The sequence below is a fragment of the Grus americana genome, chromosome 2, assembly GCF_028858705.1.
Source record: "Grus americana isolate bGruAme1 chromosome 2, bGruAme1.mat, whole genome shotgun sequence".
In the NCBI taxonomy this organism is placed as follows: domain Eukaryota; kingdom Metazoa; phylum Chordata; class Aves; order Gruiformes; family Gruidae; genus Grus; species Grus americana.
In genome coordinates, this window is record NC_072853.1 from 154,949,141 (window position 1) to 154,956,872 (window position 7,732).

General features: G+C 36.7%; 1 non-coding gene across 1 annotated transcript; it reads left to right on the forward strand.

Annotated features, from left to right (window-relative positions):
• Positions 1-3,386: 3,386 nt before the first annotated feature.
• Positions 3,387-3,457, forward strand: TRNAG-CCC (transfer RNA glycine (anticodon CCC)). The gene has a single exon. It is a non-coding gene; the product is annotated as a tRNA-Gly (tRNA).
• Positions 3,458-7,732: the final 4,275 nt, after the last annotated feature.

Genomic DNA, 7,732 nt, shown 5'->3' on the forward strand with positions numbered 1-7,732 from the left:
CAGTAGGGCTGCATGCTCAGAGAAGTGTAAAGCAAGAGTTGTTGAATCTGTCCAAGGCAAGCAGCACACTTCAACTCCTTCCACATTGTATAATGAAGACCAGACCCAAGAAGATGGTGACAACTATATGCAAAAAAATATAGGATTATACATAGACACATGAAGGAACAAGGGAAACTGAAGGAATTTCTGAACATCACCCAGAAGCCACTGGTCCATCAGTACTATGGTACTAATTATGTGCTATTCAAAATAAGTATGATTCTATGAAAATAACAGTTTAATTAAAAAACCCTGCAAAGCTATGATTTGTGTGTCTGCTGATTTGATCATTTTATCAGGAAAAAGTCGAAAGATGCAAAGTGTAGTTTATTTTTATTATTACTACACTCTGGTTAAGAAGGAAAGTTTAAGACGCATCCTTTGGAATGACATCCAGTATGCAGTGTTTTCTACTCATCTAAAATGTCATTTGCTATGTGGGTATGTTTCAACGTACTTTGTCTCAAGGCCTGTGTTTGTTGTTTGATACAGTACTGTATGCAGTAGATATAGCATTATGTGGATTGCAAAACAGCTCTGAGCCAATGTTTTAAACTGTGGCAGCACAATAACCATGAGTTGAGCACCAAAGAATGTGGCAGGTAACCACAAGCTATAATTCTGGCAATTACAGCAATGATATTTTGAGAGACTGGGTGGCTGCAGTGGTATTTTTATATTCCCTCTTAAGGTCTCCCTTCAAAGTTAACTGCTCAGTTTTGCTTAGCTGGGCTGGCATGAATGTTTAATTTATACTGGAAAAGTTATTCCAACCCAGCAAGATGTTTGACTTGTATGTCTTCTCTGTTTTCTATTCGCAGGCTAGTATGTCAGTGCATGGAAAGGAGATACAAAACCAAGAAGATTATGGGTAAAATCTGGAATTTAACAGTGGGGTTTTTTTTCTCCAGTATCTGTATATTTCTTCTAAAGATTTCCATGGTGCTTTATTTACATGGTTAGAGAAGGTAGTTGTTCTGGATTCTTCAAAAGAAAGCAAGGAAGCTAACTTTTTTTTCATAGCTGCACATATAATGTATTCCTTAGGTAGGGAAGGAAAACCAAAACAAATGTTATTACTCGAATGACAAGTGAACATCACATGCTGCAAATATACTTAGACAAATAAAATAGACTGGCACTTGTGGAAGAGGTGTTGCTGCCACGAATTTAAGGTGGCAAAACACAATTTAGCATATTCATAGTAGCTTGGCTTTAAAGACAAAAATTGCCTCATCTAATTTGGGCTTCAAATTATCAGATAGAATGAAAATGAGTAAACAGTACAACTATGCAAAAACCTCATGTAATGTGATGTCAATAGCCTCATCTTTGAATGCTTGTGTAGTAGCACATGGTTATTTGTATCAGCCATTTTACTCATGGCGTACCTACTGTCACTTTTGTACCAACTGCAGGCTCTCCATTTCCTCCTCTCCACTTCCATTTAGTGAAAAGCCTCATGAAAAAGTGCCGCTGCTTTTCACCACCTTCAGTGACCAACTTGCTTTTGTCTCATTCAGTCTCATTCAAGAACTGTAGCCTCTAAATTTGAGCGTTTCCCTCAAACTAAAATCGCTAGCTAACCTGCATAGATAAGCTGTTATGCACAATACTTATTCTTAGGAGATTTTTTTAACGAAATATGACATTGATCTATTAGTTGAATACCTTAACCTGATGTTTCATCTTTGCTTGAGTATGCTATTAATAACCTCCTACATGTGTGGGGGTTTTTTGTGTGTTTGGTTGGTTGGTTTTTTTGTGGTCTAAATATTCTTGTTAAAATGAATGATATTAATTTTGTTATATTTATTTTGACTAATATTGATTGTTTTATGGTCCAGTACAGGCATGATGCATCATACCATTATTTTTCCTGTAAAAATATCTAGTTTATTTTTTCTCTTTTAGTATCTCGTATCTTTTTTCTCTGGTAAAACTTATGTGATTCAGTGGCCCAAATATATGTGAATATGTATGAAGATGAGGAAGGATAAATGATAGTGCCTCAGCACAGGTGGTGAAAAGTAAAAGGTAGAATTCATACTTGTCATGCAAAGGCACAGATACATTTGATTCACTGAGGTGAATCAGAAGATAAACTCGCTTTTACCTATGTCTTTTGTTCTGAGGTATCAGATTCCTTTGACTATCTATTAAATATAGCTACTAACAGTTTGCTTTTCATACAGTTTTCATCCCTTGTGTTGAGGAAGTTTGGGAAATACCATGTGGACCAAACTAGTATTGCACCTGTAAAATGAGATCGAGGATTTGAAAACTGCTGATTTTCTTTCCTATGCTGACAACATGTTTTGTATTTAACCATAGCACAGTCAACTTCTATTTTTAAGCATTCCCTGCGTTGAAATAGAACCAACACTTCAGTGTAGGTGCAAGGACGCTCTAATAATTTCCACATGTGGTACTTTCCTCACTGTTATTTCTTAAACTGAAAAATACTTAACTCCCACAGAAACCTATCCATGTTGAATAATTATAAAGCTGCCACTGATGTAAATCTTTCTATGAGGTTTCATATCTTAATAGAATACACAGGCTAGATAGTGTGTCAGACCTTGGAATGCTGATACAAAATATCAGATCTAAGAGTGTGCTTACTTTAAATTCTGTCCTCCCCTGGACACGCTGACATTACTGATAAATCCCGTGTAATTAATCAGAGAAAAGCAACCAGCCAATAGAATACCTGAAGTGGCCTTTGTTTTCTAAACAGGATCATCTGTCATTGGCTTTTAAGAAAAATATAATTAGAAATTGCCCTAAGTGCTATTTAAGACTAACTATCCCTTCTAATACCTATGAGATTTATCAGTAAGAATAAACTAACTGATAAGAATAAACTAACTGTTGTAGTTTATTGTAACTGTTGTTAGTTTATTGTAAGAATAAACTACCTGTTTGTCTGCAATGTCTGAAGGGAGTATCCCTTCTCATTGATTTTCTCCAGTGCTTTGAATTTTGGATGCCTTTAGGATCTCTCATTACAAGAGAACCGCTTGCCATACCTTACCTGTAAGTCTACAGGAAAACTATCACTCTCCGTTTTGCCAGAATAGTAGGGAGTGTCTCCTTGCTTTAATTACAACAAACAAGATAGGGCCACTCTCATGAATAAATGGAATGTTGATTTGTTTATGCGCTCAATTATATATACTTCTAATAATGGCAAATCCCAAGTGAAGTAACAATATTTACATAGAAGCTAGACTATACTGAATGAGTCCATGGTATATTTATGAAATGCTCCCGACATCCTCTTGATATGCGTTAGCAGGGTACTGACGGTGATAGATATGAATTGCGATGCAGTGACCAGCGCACCAGTGGTGTAGTGGTATCATGCAAGATTCCCATTCTTGCGACCCGGGTTCGATTCCCGGCTGGTGCAGCACTCACCCTCTGCAGCTGCTTCTAAATAATCCAACCATGCAGAGCTGCCCCAAATAATCTGGGGTTCAAATGCCTTTATTTTCCGCTCTACTCTTGGAGTACTGCGTCCAGCTCTGGGGTCCCTAGTACAAGAGAGACAGGGCTGGAGCACCTCTCCTATGAGGACAAGCTGAGGGAGTTGGGATTGTTCAGTTCAGCCTGGAGAAAAGAAGGCTCTGGGAACATCTTATTGCAGCCTTCCAGTACCTAAAGGGATCTACAGGAAAGATGGGGAAGGACTCTTTATCAGGGAGTGTAGTGACAGGACAAGGGGTAATGGCTTTAAGCTGAAGGAGGGTCGATTTAGATTAGATGTTAGGAAGAAATTCTTTACTGTGAGGGTGGTGAGGCACTGGAACAGATTGCCCAGAGAAGCTGTGGATGCCCCCTCCCTGGAAGTGTTCAAGGCCAGGTTGGATGGGGCTTTGGGCAACCTGGTCTAGTGGAGGGTGTTCCTGCCCATGGCAGGGGGGTTGGAACTAGATGATCTTTAAGGTCCCTTCCAACCCAAACCATCCTATGATTCTATGATTATATACGACCTTCCAATCCTGTCCATTATATATCATGTATGCAATTTTATATTTCATAAAACTTAAGTTCTTGTCAGTGTATGCTGTTCATGATTCTCTAACTGTAAAATCTGCCTTGGAATGAAATATGCCAGAGTTAATCCATTGCCATCTGTCTCTATTTTGCTCACCCACTAGATCATATCCCCCACACATAGCATATTATTTTTTAAATAAGCAAACTTTCATCGACAAGGAAGACCATAATGGCTCTGTAAGAGACAATGTGGTCTGCTGTGTCAATAGTCCACATTTTATAGCTCCTGAATTACACACTGAAAGAGCTTGTTGCTTCAGGGGCCTGAAGACAGAACACGAGAAGAATGTCCGTTTGCATTTACTGGAAATTCTTTTATTTTCTTAAGAAAAAAGGGGAAAATGTTAATAATTTGACCTTTATTATAAACTGAATTCAAAATTCTTCAAGATATACATATAACCTTATTTTTCAATGTAAGTTCTGTGTTTTTTGCCCAGGCATTGTGATTCTGACTTATTTTGTATCTTGCATAATAACACTGTGTAACACTGCAAAATTAATTCAAAACGTACTGCAGTGTATTGATAGTGTTTCACATCTACACCAGAAAACTCCAAGAGACACATAGTAGAGCCAGACTCTATAGTGGTTATTTTATAAGGCAGCTTAAAATAATTGGTGATATTGTTTCATCTTGAATCTATCTGAAACTTATCTGTGTAAGTATTTATAAAATGCTAATAGTGGTGCAGCCTAAGGTAATCCTTGCTAAATTATGTTTATCCTCATTCGATCCAGCCTTTCTTTCTTTTGCCCTCTCCATTCCTTCTTACTTATAATCAATCTCCAAATACCTCCTGTTTAAAAAAAGGTTATTCATAAAAGTTTCTCCTCAAGTCACAGGAGCTTAGGCGACAGTGGAAGCTACTGCAGTGAACCAGAAATAAAGCAATAACTATGAAAAACTTTGTCACAAAATCCCAGCGGATATGGGAATCCACTTTGTTCCCAGGGCTGATTGTCCTTCCCCTTCATCTGGTCATTCAGGAGCACGCGGACTGCGGAAGTTGCTCCCATGTGATTTTCAGAGATGACTGAAAGTGTCTGGGTGGTTTACTCTCCATGAGGATGGCTTTCCCTGACCTGAGAGGAGGGAAAAGGTCAGCTTTGCCTCCCCCTCCGCCCAGTGTTAAATGAATATTGAGATCTTTTCAGTGAAACTCAAAGTTTCCAATAGGAGAACGATATTTCTCCTGTTGCGCCAAATCAATATGTACCTCACCTCTTTGAGTGACAGGAGGAGAGATCAGCTTATAGAAAACATTTTGGAAAAAAAACCCCCATGAAGCAGCATAGGAGGAACATAATGGAGGAAAGTGAAATTTAATTGCAAATGTTTAATGTTTTGTTTAGACTCTAGAGAAATGAAACATTCTGAAATTTCCAAACAGACATACGTTAGATCTATTTCTTCAAAAATTATTTTCCCAGCCAAAAATGCAGTATTTTTATGCCTTCAAATTTTTAAGAAAAGATGAAAATATATTGCAGGAATTAAATAATTTTTGAAAAGGAATAAGTCAGCTTAAAATCAATTTTTCATATAATAGTATTTAGTTGGAATTTTTTTAAAGACATTTATTATTGATGCTTTTGTATGAAGTACCTTAGAATAAAGAGATGTTTATAGATAGGAAGGAAGAGAGAGATGTCTTGGGCTTAACCTTACCGATGAAACAGTGATTGGTGTTTAGTGTGGTTCAGTGGTGCTGTAGCCTCCTGATGTTGTGGATCTCGCTAATCAGAGAACCTCTACTCAGAATGAGACTGTATCTGTCTCTGTATTTGGGTTTTGATATTAATGGATTTCATGCTACTGAAATAAAAGTTATCTCCATAAGCTGTGAATATCTGAGTTTTGTATTGCTTACCGCAGTAGAGTCCATTACAGTTCATAGTAGCAAATGTTAGTATATGAAAATGAAATATTTTCTCTTTATTTTGTCCTTGGGCAATTGGCACATTCTCTATGTGCCTGAGCCACTTAGAGAATAAGTTCTGTGGAAATGGAACTTATTAACATCTGGACAAATGTGACAGTGTTGATTTGTAAGGTACAGCAACAAAATCAGCTTCATCAATCTATATTAAGCAGCAATTTTTTTAATTTAGTTTTGTTCTATGAAACTTGATGTTTCTTGGGAGTTGCTGGTAGGACACATCCTGGTGCTATTTCTGAAAATGTATGTTGCATTGTAGCCCTAATCCAGTAAAAAATAAAAATTCTGCAGATACCATTTTCTGTGAAGCTGACCAGGGTAGTTATTTGTTAAATTTTTAGCCCAAGTTGTATTTGGACAATGTATTCACAAAGACAAGTCATAACATTTTGAATGTCCCTACAAAACAAAATTGTTCAACCTTTCTTTTTGTTCTAACTTGTCACAGAATGAAGTAGTAGAACAGAAAGTAATAGAAGCAAAAGCTTTAGTAAACTTTTCAAGACCAGAAATCAATTTTCAATATGATTTACTGTAACTATTATTCATTTTAATTTCACATCTTTTTCAATTTATTCCCTAGATACAATCCTTACCAATACATTGGCTTAAATAGCTGATATTGTAGACAGATGTTAGCTCAAATCTGCTTGGATTAGTTTTCTTGCAGAAATTTACAGATATGGACACATTATATGGACATCTAAGTTTTCAAAGACTAATTTATTACAGATACACTTTAAGCTTTTCAGGCCGTGCATTTGAAAATGTTTCTGCTATCTGTCATATCAATTTGCCACTTGAGAACAGAAAGGGGGAAATGAAGAGTTACTGTCACAATCAGCTACTAGAAGACATGATTTCATTTTAATATTAGAAGGTTACAATCACAAATGCTGATGATTTTTTTTTTAACTCAGAGGAAATAAGGGAAAGGTGTTATGAGTTCTGAGCATCTGGTTTCTGTTTCTAACTTTTCTATATTTCTAAAAGTCATTATGTACCAGTTTATAGGGCCAAGGAAGAACAAATGATAGCACAGAGTAGCCAAAATGAATCATTATGTTCCCCTTCTAGCTCCCATTGTTTTTGGAACTACTGTAGGGTCCAATTACAATTTTACTTGAATACTTCTGGCTTTTCTTGTTCTCTGTTCAGGAAACGGATGAATAGGGACACTGTTGGTCGTATTGTGGTAGGGAGGTAACAATTCATCTTGGACAAGGCTGCAGTGACTTTGCAAATCCTTCCCCCCTACCCCCCCACTTCCAAAAAAACCCCATCACCTTTCAAAGAAACAAGGGTTTTAACAGAAGAAAAAGGTGGGGAGATGGTGTTTTCCAGTTTCCTTTTTGATTCTATAAATGTCTCTCCTAATTAATGTATTTCTGTTTTCTGCATCAGAACTGATATGTTTACATTCAAGCAGCTACTAAGAAAAACGAAACTTGAATGCACTTCAGATCTTACACTGAAATGCTGGAAAATGTATGTATTTTTTTCATGATTCTTTTTAAATTTTATTTGAAAGTTACTTGCCTTTTAAAAAATCTCATCTCATTAATTTTTGAAGCACCCACTTTGGTTGCAATTGGAAGGGCATGAGAAAGTAATTAGGCCTAAAGTCTGTACTTTTGGGTCTGTTCCATCTGAAATGCAGACACTATGATTCAGTGTATGCA